Source organism: Leucopleurus acutus (genome assembly GCF_964270905.1).
Source record: "Leucopleurus acutus genome assembly, chromosome: 4".
NCBI lineage: Eukaryota > Metazoa > Chordata > Mammalia > Artiodactyla > Delphinidae > Leucopleurus > Leucopleurus acutus.
The window spans coordinates 141,581,623-141,595,176 of NC_139146.1; positions in this window are offsets into that span (position 1 = coordinate 141,581,623).

A 13,554-nucleotide genomic window follows, 5' to 3' on the forward strand; every position below is an offset into this window, starting at 1 on the left:
AATATTCTTATGTACAAAATAAAAAGTACTCAACTAGAAACAGCATGTTGTTTGTCACAATTTCTTTGCCTTTTAAAATGTTTATCATATATCCATTATTATATATCTATGTATCCAACTATTCTCAGAAAGAAACACTAAAAATACGAGTGCTAAATATTTATGTTGTAGAGATTAACTGAAATGCTGTCAATCATTAACTATATCAAAAACATTTATTTTGATATCTTCTTTTTTTTCTCATTTATATTATCAACAATGGAAATAGTTTAATTTAGGATTTAGGATACCAGTGTAAGTATGTGGCATATATATTTTCTTAATTTTGCATCAATCTATACATTTAATTATTATGATGGAAAAATGTTAATATCACATTGCAGAAAATCTTGTGGAATGAGAGATACTGTTGTAGATATCTTTGAAATCGTAGTTTAGCACCCTCTGCTCTCTTGGCCATAATATTTAAATCCTTCCCATGCGAAAAATTCTCACTTCTCCCCCAAAAGTCTCATCCCATCACAGCATTGGCTTGAATTCTGTCATCTCATCATCTAATCATGTCAATTTATGGATGATGCTTCTCAGGGCTGGTACCTAAGGTGTGGCTCCCTGGATGTAGCTTCTTTTAATCCAAAGACTTACAGACTAAAAAACAATTTGCCCTTCCTTCATCCAACATATAATGGGGGAGAACAAAACAGGATGACCTCAAAAAACACACATAAGGGGAAGAGAGAAAGACAGAGTCACATAAAAATCATTGGTCCATGGCAATTCTAAAATCCAGCTTGGCAAATTTTGTGGGTTTCTTGATTAGGGGGGTTCTATTCCCCGGGAATCCTTCTTTATTACTTTTAACTCTGTCCACTTCCGTTTATGTAAGAAAGGCTTTCACGTGTTTCAAAATGCCTATATCTTTCAGCCCATAAATATATAAGTTCTTTTAAAACTTTGGGGATTTCATATGTATAAAATTACAAATTCACTCCATTTGGCAAACCCATACCTACAAATCTCTTTGAGATAATCTCTCTGCTTTGATTCAGGGTGTTGTGGGACAATTTTCTTAAAACGTTTTTGCCTAGGTGAGCAATTGAGATATTCCACTAGGACTCTTCGAAGCCCATTTGCCTAGCAAAAGGGTTCTAGAAGGCACCTCCTTAAATCTTTTTGGCATCTTAACAAAGGATCTTGCAGACCTTTGGTTTGATCATTACCCTTGGAGCACTATGGATTTAATCTTTGCACTGGAAACTTTTTTCACTTTGATAGTTGCTTGTTGGAGGAGACTGCAGATGAAAACAATTTCATGTTTATTTCCAGAAAACACTGGCTCTTTTATGTTTTTCACTAAATTCTACTTGAAAATGGAACAGTTCCTCCTTTAGTGCATCTTGCCTTTCATGCAGTTTGTTATGGGCAGCTAAAATAAGACAATTGACACTCTGAACATTTTGTATGAAAATCTTCTTAGCAGGAAAAAATTAGGAATAGGAAATTTTATTATGGCCATCTTGGAAATACACCTTTAAAAATACGTTGTATAATATTATACATTAGCATAGATCTTTTGAATTTTGAGGTATCAGATATTATAACTGAATGGTGTCTCATAAGCTATCTAATATATTGTTCTATACAAGAAGGATTCTTTTCTTTTTGGGAGAATATAATTAAAATAATAAAATCTACCAAACCAAAGATTCCTCGCCACAAAATATAGGAAACAAAGAAAACAGTTTTATCATTGAATAAACTTTAATGTATGACACACGTCACAGGCAATCCCTAAAGAAATTACAAAGAAAAAATAATGTAACCTTTTTATAGACCTAGGCAGATACAAGGAGACAAAGAAAGCATTCAAAATTTTCCCTTTGGCAACAGGGAAATTTTTTAATGTAATTAAAAATTTTTTTTATTTACCTCTACATTCTACATTATTCTTACCAGATGACCATCTAGGCATGCAATGAATATAAAGAAAAGATTGCTATGGCATTGTAAATTGTACCATTATTGGATACTGTATTGTACTGGTCAAGGTTCTCCAGAGAACCAATAGAATTATATACATATGTACACACACACATACACACAATAATGAAGAGAGTTATTATAAGGAGTTGGCTCATGTTATACAGAGGCTGGCAAGTCCCAAGATCGGCAGTTGGCAGGCTGGAGCCCCAGGAGAGTGAATGGTATAGTTCCAATCCAAGTCCAAAGGCCTGAGAACCAAAAAGGCCTGCTGTAGGTTCCAGTCTGAATACGAAGGCAGCAGAAGACTGATGTTCCAGCTCAAAAGACAGTTAAACAGAGAGAGTGAATTCTCTTTTACATCTCTAGTTGCCGTTCAGAGACCCTCTTCTATGCTCTTTACTATGTCTTCTACACCTCTGTAACTGTGACACCGAGCACAAAGCCTTTGGTGCACAGATTTTACTAAATAAATGTTTGATAATTTAAGAAATGAGTTATTGGAGCTAGGTTCTCTGATGCTGTTAGAGACTAAGGTATGAAGAAGCTGGACATTTATTTAAGAACTTATTTAAGAGCATTCAGTTTTTACAGAGAGAAATGAAAAGACTGAGAACATTTTTTTTTTTTTTTTTCTCATGGGCAGGGGTGGAGTGGTTGCTTATATGAAGGATTTTCTGTAGGAAGGATATATGAAGGAAGTAAGTTTAGAGTGACTTGTGAAAGATAGTTTTGTGCCAGAACTTGAGATAGTGGATTTAGGGCTCAGCCAAGATGAGGTTAACATCCCACCATAGATTTAGAATGAGTTAACAAAGACAACAATTTCAACTGTCAAAATTAGGAAAAAGAAAATACAAAAAATTTAAGTTAGTGAATCAGAAAGAGAATCCAAAATGCATTTGCCAAGCCGACTGAGGTTATATTAACTAATTTCTCTATTCTCTAAGTGGGATTTAGTTAAATATATTACTTGCCTTTTAGTGCATTTATTTGTGTGCTTTTTGCCAGTGACTAGTGTTCAGGAAATGGGATAGTTAACATCAGAAAAGAGAAAAAAAAGAGAAAACTGAGAGGTTAAAAATCAGAGCTCTTCAAAGGAGTTTTCATATAGGTACTTTGTCCACATGACTGAACTCTAGTCATTGGGATGTGGGTGGAAATGATGCCTGCCACTCCTAGGCCTGGCTCTTATACCCTGTGTTGTCCTCTGTGCTCTTTCTCTTTCTGTTCAACTGTGATTGCCAGAGCCATCTTGGAAGCCAGTTTTTGAAGATGGCTGATTTGCCATAAGTCTAAGTTCCTGAAACACTGAATACCTACCTACTCCCCTCACCTCATTCACCAGGCTAACCTGAAACATTAGTTCTTCACTCTTATCCAAATAAGATACAATTTCTATTGTATCCATTTGTCTATTTGTTACAGCAGTTTAGGTCAAAACTATATTTACACATAATAGAGTGGGTAAGAGCTCAGAATTTGGGGACAGACAGTGTGTATAACTAAATCACTAGCTCTTTGATCTTCAGTAAAACACTTCATCTCTCTATGCCTCACCTTCCTCATATGTAAACCAGGCTGTTCTTGGGAATAAATGAGTTAATATACGTAAAGTGCTTAGAACAGTGCCTAGTAGATAGGAAAAAGCCTAAAATACATTGGAATTGTTATTATTATACATTCATTACTTGATTTTTCTTCTAATTTAAGTTCTAAAGATGATCTCTTGAAAAATGTAGATTTAGTTTATTTATTTTGACTGTTTAATAGTAGTCTCTTGTGTTAAGACCTATAACTTGGTTATTTCTTACTATGAATACTAAGTGTAAGAATATAGGTGTGAAGAACATGTAACAACTTCAGGATTATAGTTATTTCTCTAGAAATAGAAGGAAAGAAAGTAGGGATGGAATTATATGCTTTTTCTTTTTCTTTTTTTTTGCGGTACACGGGCCTCTCACTGTTGTGGCCTCTCCCGTTGCGGAGCACAGCCTCCGGACGTGCAGGCTCAGTGGCCATGGCTCACGGGCCCAGCCGCTCCACGGCATGTGGGATCTTCCCGGACTGGGGCACGAACCCGTGTCCCCTGCATCGGCAGGCAGACTTTCAACCACTGCGCCACCAGGGAAGCCCGGTATAGTGCAGTTTTGAATATACCTCAGGGTATGCAATTGCCCTGAAACACGTAGTAACCCTCTTCACTCTTCTGCTTCCTGTGATTATATTTTTTTTCTTTTTTAGAAATTCATATAACTGGAATCATACCATATGTAGTCTTTTGTATCTGGTTTCTTCCACTTATTATAATAGTTTTTGGACCCATCTACATTGTTCAGTGAGTTAACAGTTTGTTCTCTGTGTGTTCAGTTGTTTCATTATAAACCTATACAATATTTTGTTTATCTATTTGACAGTTGATGAGGAATTATAGTTGCTTTCAGTTTTTGACTATTATGACTGAAGCAGTTATGAAATTTTGAGTACAATTCATTACATGAACATGTTTTCATTTCTCTTGAGTAAATAAATAGGAGTGAGATTGGTTAGTGTATATCTAATTTCACAAAAGACTGCCCAAGAATTTTCCACAGTAGTTGAAAATATCATACATCCCACTAAGACTTATGGGGGTATCAACTGCTACTTGTTTTTTTTTTATAATTAATTTATTGGATTGGCAAAAAATTTCGTTCTTTTTCCATACAATGTTATGGAAAACCCAAATGAAATTTTTGGCCAACCCAATATTTGGTAGTACCAAATTCCCAGTATTGAAAGCTTATTCAAATAACTTGCATTATTCTTCTTAAAAATGCTATAGTAAAAAAATGCTAAGGAGTTTCCATCACTATTTTTTTTTAATTTTATATGGGAGTATGGTTGGTTTAAAATTATGTTAGTTTCAGGTATACAACAAAGTGATTCAATTATACATACATGTATATTTATTCTTTTTCAGATTCTTTTCCAATATAGGTTATTACAGAATTGAGTAGATTTCCCTGTGCTATGCAGTAGGTCCATGTTGACTATCTATTTTATATATAGTAGTGTGTATATGTTCTTCCAAAACTCCTAATTTATCCCTCCCACCACCTTTCCCCTTTGGTAACCATAAGTTTGTTTATTAAGTCTGTGAGTCTGTTTCTGTTTTTTAAATAAGTTCATTGGTATCACTTTTTTTTAGATTCCACAAATGAGAGATATTGTTAGATATTTGTCTTTCTCTGTCTGACTTACTTCACTTATATGATAGTCACTATGTCCATCCATGTTGCTGGAAATGGCATTATTTCATTCTTTTATGGCTGAGTAATATTCCAGCTGTATATGTATGTGTGTGTGTGTGTGTGTGTGTGTGTATGTGTATATATATATATATATATACACACACACACACACACACATAAATCTTCTTTATTCATCTGAGAATGGACATTTAGCTTGCTTCCCTGTCTTGGCTATTGTAAATAGTGGGGCAGTGAACACTGGGGTGCATGTATCCTTTTCAACCATGTTTTTCTCTGGTTATATGCCCAGTAGCGTGATTGCTGGATCATATGGGAACTCTATGTTTAGTGTTTTAAAGAACCTCTATACTGTTCTCCATAGTAGCTGTACCAATTTAGTAGCTGTACCAATTTACATTCCCACCAATAGTATAGGAGGGTTCCCTTTTCTCCACACCCACTGCAGCATTTTTTGTTTGTAGACTTTTTGATGATGGTCATTCTAACTGGTGTGAGGTAATACCTCATTGAAATTTTGATTTGCATTTCTCTAATAATTAGCGGTATTGAACATCTTTTCATGTGCTTTTTGGCCATCTGTGTGTCTACTTTAGAGAAATGTCTATTTAGGTCTTCTGCCCATTTTTTGATTGGATTGTTTTATTTTTATGATATTGAGCCATGTGAGCTGTTTGTATATTTTGGAGATTAATCCCTTGTTGGCTGCAACGTTTACAAATATTTTCTCCCATTCTGTGGGTTGTCTTTTCATTTTGTTTATGTCTTCCTTTGCTGTGCAAAAGCTTTAAGTTTAATTAGGTCCCATTTGTTTATTTTTGTATTTATTTTCATTACTCTAGGAGGTGGATCGAAAAAGATCTTGCTGTGATTTATGTCAAAGAGTGTTCTGCATATGTTTTCCTCTAAGAGTTTTATAGTATCCAGTCTTACATTTAGGTCTTTATTCCATTTTGAGTGTGTTTTTGTGTATGGTGTTAGAGAATGTTCTACTTTCATTCTTTTACATGTGGCTGTCCAGTTTTCCAAGTACCACTTATTGAAGAGACTGTCTTTTCTCCATTGTATATTCTTGCCTCCTTTGTCATAGATTAGTTGACCATATGTGAGTGGATTTAGTTCTGGGTTTTCTATCCTGTTACATTGATCTATATGTCTGTCTTTGTGCCAGTACCATACTGTCTTGGTTACTGTAGCTTTGTCGTATAGTCAGAAGTCAGGGAGCCTGATTCCTCGAGCTCCGTTTTTCTTTCTCAAGATTGCTTTGTCTGTTTGCTATCTTCTCTGTTTCCATATAAATTTTAAGATTTTTGTTCCAAATCTGCAAAAAAATGCCATTGGTAATTTGGTAGAGATTACACTGAATCTGTAGATTGCCTTGGGTAGTATATTTTGACAATATGGATTCCTCCATTCCAAGAACATGGTATATCTTTCCATTAGTTTGTGTCATCTTCAATTTCTTTCATCAGGGTCTTATAATTTTCTGAGTACAGGCTTTTTGCCTCCTTAGGTAGATTTATTCCTAGGTATTTTATTCTTTTTGATGTGATGGTAAATTGGATTGTTTCCTTCATTTCTCTTTCTGATCATTCCTCTTTAGTGTATAGAAAAGCAATAGATTTCTATGTATTAATTTTGTATCCTGCACCTTTACTGAATTCATTGATGAGCTCCAGTAGTTCTCTGGTAGTGTCTTTAGGATTTTCTATGTATAGTATCATGTCATCTGCAAACAGTGACCGTTTTACTACTTCTTTTCCAATTTGGATTCTTTTTATTTCTTCTTCTTCCCTTATTGCTTGTGGCTAGGACTTCCAAAACTATGTTGAATAAAAGAGGTGAGAGTGGACACCCTTGCCTTGTTCCTGATCTTAAAGGAAATGTTTTCAGCTTTTCACTGTTGAGTATGATGTTAGCTGTGGGTTTTTCTTATTTGGCCTTAATTATGTTGAGGTATCCCTCCATGCCCACTTTCTGGAGAGTTTTTATCATAAATGGATGTTTAATTTTGTCAAAATCTTTTTCTGCATCTATTGAGATGATCATATGGTTTTTATTCTTAAGTTTGTTAATGTGGTGTATCACACTGATTGATTTGCGTATATTGAACAATACTTGCATTCATTCCTGGGATAAATCCCATGTGATCATGGTGTATGACCTTTTAATGTATTGTTGTTGGATTCGGTTTGCTAGTATTTTGTTGAGGATTTTTGCATCTGTGTTCATCAATAATATTGGCCTATAATTTTCTTTGTGGTGTTTTTGTATGATTTTGGTATCAGGGTGATGATGGCCACATAGAATGAGTTGGGGAATGTTCCTTCCTCTGCAATTTTTTGAAATAGTTTCAGAAGGATAGGTGTTAACTCTTCTCTAAATATTTGATAGAATTTGCCTGTGAAGCTGTCTGGTCCTGGACTTTTGTTTGTTGGAAGTTTTAAAATCACAGTTTCAATTTCAGTACTTGTGACTGGCCTGTTCATATTTTCTATTTCTTCCTGGTTCCATCTTGGAGATTGTACCTTTCTACAAAATGGACAAATTCTTCTAGGTAACCCATTTTATTGGCATATAGTTGTCTGTAGTAGTCTCATGATCCCTTGTATTTCTGTGGTGTCTGTTCTAACTTCACCTTTTTTATTTCTAATTTTATTGATTTGCACCCTCTCCTCTTTTTTCTTGATGAGTCTGGTTAAAGGCTTATCAATTTTGTTTATCTTTTCAAAGAATAAGCTTTTAGTTTCATTGACCTTTTCTGCTGTTTTCTTCATCTCTATTTCATTTATTTCTGCTCTGAACTTTATGATTTCTCTTCTTCTACTAATTGTGGGTTTTGTTTGTTCTTTCCTCATTGCTTTAGGTGTAAGCTTAGGTTATTTGAGATTTTTCTTGTTTCCTGTGGTTAGATTGTATTTCTATAAATATCCATCTTAGAACTGCTTTTGCTACATCCCATAGGTTTTGGATCATCGTGTTTTCATTTTCATTTGTCTCTAGGTATTTTTTGATTTCCTCTTTGATTGCTTCAGTGATCCATTTGTTGTTTAGTAGCATATTGTTTAGCCTCCACATGTTTGTGTTTTTTACTTTTATTTTTCTTGTAGTTGATTTCTAATCTCATAGCCTTTTGGTCAGAAAAGATGCTGGATATTATTTCAGTTTTCTTAAACTTACCAAGGCTTGGTTTATGGCCTAGCATGTGATCTACCCTGGAGAATGTTCCATGTGCACTTGAAAAGAATGTGTATTCTGCTGCTTTGGGATGGAATGCTCTACAAATATCAATTAAGTCTATCTGGTCTAATGCATCATTTAAGGCCTGTGTTTCCTTCTTGATTTTCTATCTGGGTGATCTTTCCATTGATATAAGTGGGGTGTTAAATAAAGTCCCCCACTATTATTGTGTTACTGTCAATTTCTCCTTCTATGTCTGTTAACATTTGCGTTATATACTGAGGTGTTCCTATGTTGGTTTCATATATATTTCAATTGTTATATCTTCTTCTTGGATAGATCCCTTGATCATTATGTAGTGTCCTTTGTCTCTTTTAACAGTCTTTATTTTAAAATCTATTTTGTCTGTTGTGAGTATTGCTACTCCAGCTTTCTTTTGATTTCCATTTGCATGGAGTATCTTTTTCCATCCCTTCACTTTCAGTCTGTATGTGTCCCTATATCTGAAGTGGATCTCTTATAGACAGCATATATATGGGTCTTGTTTTTGTATCCATTCAGCCAGTCTATGTCTTTTGGTTGGAGCTGTCTCATTTTGTCTAATTTTCTGTGTTTGTGATCTCTTTTTTGCAGGCTACAGGATTGTACTTCCTCTTGCTTCTGGTTTCTGCCCCCTGGTGGGTGAGGCTGGTCTAAGAGGCTTCTGCAGGCTTCCTGGTGGGAAGGGCTGGTTTCTGCCTACTTGTGGGTGGAGCTGGGTCTTGGCCCTCTAGTGAGAAGGACCATATCAATGGGTGCATTTAGAGGCTGTTATGGGCTCAGGAGGACTTTTGGCAGCCTGTCTGCTGATGGGTGGAGCTGTGTTCCTGCCCTGTTAGTTGTTTGGCCTGAGGCGTCCCAGTACTGGAGCCTACAGGCTCTTTGGTGGGGGCAGGTCTTTGTGTCAAAATGGCAGCCTCTGGGAGAGCTCACACCAATGACTATTCCCTGGTACCTCCACCACCAGTGTCCCTATCCCCACAGTGAACCATACCCAACCCTGTCTCCCCAGGAGACCCTCCAAGACCAGTAGGTAGGTCTGGCACAGGGCTCTATGAAGTCACTGTTTTTTCCCTGGGTCCTGGTGCACATGGGACTTTGTGTGCACCCTCCAAGAGTGGAGTTCCTGCAATCAAGCCTGCTGGCCTCTGAAGTCAAATGTTCTGGGGGATCCTCCTCCTCATGCCAGTCTCCCAGTCTGGGAAGCCTGACATGGGGCTCAGAACTCTCTCTCCTTATGGGAGAACCTCTATGATATAATTATTTTCCAGTTTCTGAGTCACTCACCCAGTGGGTATGGAACTTGATTGTATCACAGATGCTCCCCTCCCACTGTCTTTTTGTGGCTTCTTCTTTGTCTTTGGAAGAAGAATATCTTTTTTGGTAGGTTCCAGTCTCTTTTGTCCATGGTTGTTCAGCAGTTAGCTGTGTTTTTCATGTTGTCATGAGAGGAGGTGAGCTCAAGTCCTTCTTCTCTGCTGTCTTGTCTCCAACCTCAACTGCTACTTGTTATCATCAGCATTTGATATTGTTTAATTTTAGCCATTGTATTTGGTTTATAATTTAAATTGCATTTCCCTTGTGACTAATAATATTGAGCAACTTTCCATATGCTTATTTGTTGTTTATAATCTTCTGTGAAATGCTTATTCAAATATTTTGCCTACTGTCAAAGATAAACAAAGCCAGACACTAGTCAAAGTGGTAAGGACAGATTTTAATCAGTAATATACTATAACAATAGAGGAACGAGTCCAGTCTGAACTGAACTCAACTTCTATTTGTACAGGGGTAATTAGGTGTTCTGAAGGGACCATGAGGGAATAGGGAGGGAGGTGAGCAGGGGCTCAGTAGAGCCAGGGAAGTGAAAATTACAAAAATCAGAAGGGGGTTGGTCCATGTGAAACCCGTATTGGTTTGTTAACTGGTACTTATGGAAGTTAGACTTTTACCCTCCCACAGAGGCTGGGAGACAGGAACTCTACCTTGCAGGTGTTGACTGGAACAAACAGAAAATTCTTTTGGCAGCCTAGCCCTCAAACCAGCAAACTTTTATCAGTTTTCTCAACAGGCACTTTAAGGGGGTCTATGGTCATGTTAAGGATGTGGCCTTGAGCTGTTAGAAACCATGTTAGTGTTTTGTTCAAGTCTTTTTTTTTTGTTTTTTTTTTGGCCACGCTACATGGCATGTAGGATCTCAGTTCCCCAACCAGGGATCAAACCATGCCCCATGCAGCAGAAGCCTGGAGTCTTAACTGCTGGACTGCCAGGGAAGTCCCTGTTCAATTCTTTATTGGCCAAGGCTGAGGCCTAGTAGAGAAAGGGTTCAAACAGCCTGGATAGAGTTTGGTCAAGGAGAGAAACTTTGTCATTACTTTGTTTTTTGTCTTCTCATTATTTAGCTGTAGGTATTTTTTCATATTCTGCTTACAACTCTTAATGAGATATATGTTTTTCAAATATTTTTTCCCAGGCTGTGACTTGACTTAATTTTCTTTGTAACTTATTTTGAAAAGCATATTTTAAAAAAATTGATGGATTCCAAATCATCAGCTTTTTATTGTATGCTACATAATTTTGCATGCTAAGAAATTTTTGCTTCACTTAAGGACACAACTATTTTCTACTAGGTTTTTTAATCCAATAATTTTTGTAGCTTTATTAATTACATTTATATGTAAGAGCCATTTTGAGTTTAATTTTTGGATATGTCATGACAAAGAGAAAAGAGATTTTTTTGGCATTGAATGTAAAATAGTTGTGGCAATTGACTGTTGTGGTAAATCAACAGTTGATTTACAATATTGTGTTAGTTTCAGGTGTACAGCAAAGTGATTCAGTAATACACATATATGTGTGTATATATATATAGAGATATATACACACACATACACCTTTTTCTTCAATTCTTTTCCATTATAGTTTATTACAAGATATTGAATATAGTTCACTCTGCTACACAGTAAAATCTTGTTGTTTATCTATTTTATATATGGTAGCATGCATCTGTCAGTTCCATACTCCCAATTTATCCTTCCCCCCACATGCCCCTTTGGTGACCATAAGTTTGTTTTCTATGTCTGTAAGTCTGTTTCTGTTTTATAAATAAGCTAATTTATACTATTTTTTAGACTCCACATATAAGTAGTATCATATAATAGTTGTCTTTCTCTGTCTGACTTACTTCACTTAGTATGATAATCTCGAGGTCCATCCATATTGCTGCAAATGGCATTATTTCATTCTTTTTTATGGCTGAGTAATATTCCAGTGTAGATATACACCACATTTTCTTTATCCATTTGTCTGTTGTTGGACACTTAGGTTGCTTACATGACTTGGTTATTGTAAATAGTGCCACAGTGAACATCGGGGTGCATGTATGTTTTTGAATTAGAACTTTCGTCTTTTCTGGATATATGCCCAGGAGTAGGATTGCTGGATCCTGTGGTAACTCTATTTTTGTTTTCTTAAGGAACCTCCATACTGTTCTCCATAGGGGCTGCACAAATTTACATTCCCACCTACAGGGTAGGAGGGTCCCTTTTCTCCATACCCTCTCCAGCATTCATTACTTGTAGACATTTTGATGATGGCCATTAGACTGGTGTGAGCTAATACCTCATTGTAGTTTTGATTTGCATTTCTCTAATAATTAATGATGTTGAGCATCTTTTCATGTACCTCTTGGCCATCTGGATGTCTTCTTTGGAGAAATGTCTAGTTAGGTGTTCTGCCCGTTTTTTGATTGGGTTCTATGTTTTTTTGTTAGTGAGTGGTATGAGCTGTTTGTATACTTTTGGAGATTAAGCCCTTGTCGGTCACATGATTTGCAAATATCTTCTCTCATTCCATAAGTTGTCTTTTCGTTTTGTTTATGGTTTCCTTTGCTATGCAAAAGCTTATAAGTTTGATTAGGTCCCATTTTTTTAATCTTTCATTATTTATAATTTTAATTTTATTTTTTTCATTGAAGTTTAGTTGATTTACAATGTTGTGCCAATCGCTGCTGTACAGTAAAGTGACTCAGTTATATACATAGAGACATTCTTTTTTTAATATTCTTTTCCATTATGGTTTATCCCAGGAGATTAGGTATAGTTCCCTGGGTCCTTGTTGTTTATCCATTCTAAATGTAATCGTTTTCATCTACCAACCCCCAAGTCCCAGTCCATCCCTCTCCCTCCTCCCATCCCCATTGGCAACCACAAGTCTGATCTTTGTGTCTCTGAGTCTGTTTGTTTTGTAGATAGGTTCATATGCCATATTTTAGATTCCACATATGAGCGATATCATAAGGCATTTGTCTTTGTCTGTTTCTGACTTACTCTACTTAGTATGATAATCTCTTGTTGCATCCATGTTGCTGCAAATGACATTTTATTATTATTTTTTTTTATTTTGCGGTACGCGGGCCTCTCACTGTTGTGGCCTCTCCCATTGCGGAGCACAGGCTCTGGACGCACAGGCTCAGTGGCCATAGCTCACGGGCCCAGCCGCTCTGTGGCATGTGGAATCTTCCCGGACCAGGGCACAAACCTGCATCCCCTGCATTGGCAGGCAGACTCTCAACCACTGTGCCACCAGGGAAGCCCCAAATGACATTATTTTATTCTGTTTTATGGCTGAGTAGTATTCCATTATATATATGTACCACATCTTCTTTATCCATTCATCTGTTGATGGACATTTAGGTTGTTTCCATGGTTTGGCTATTGTGAATAGTGCTGCTATGAACATAGGGATGCATGTGTCTTTCTGAATTGTAGTTTTGTTCAGGTATATACCCAGGAGTGGGATTGCTGGATCCTATGGTAATTCTATTTTTAGTTTTCTGAAGAAGTTCCATACTGTTTTCCATAATGGCTTCACCAACTTACATTCCGACCAACAGTGAAGGAGGGTTCCCTTTTCTCCATACTCTTGCCACATTTGTTATTTGTAGACTTTTTAATGATGGCCATTCTGACAGGTGTGTGGTGGTAACTCCACCACAGGTGTGTGGTTGGTAGCACCACTTGCAAGTATTTTCTCCCATTCTGTAGGTTGTCTTTTCATTTTATTTTTTTTATGATTTCCTATGCTGTGTAAAAGCTTGTAACTT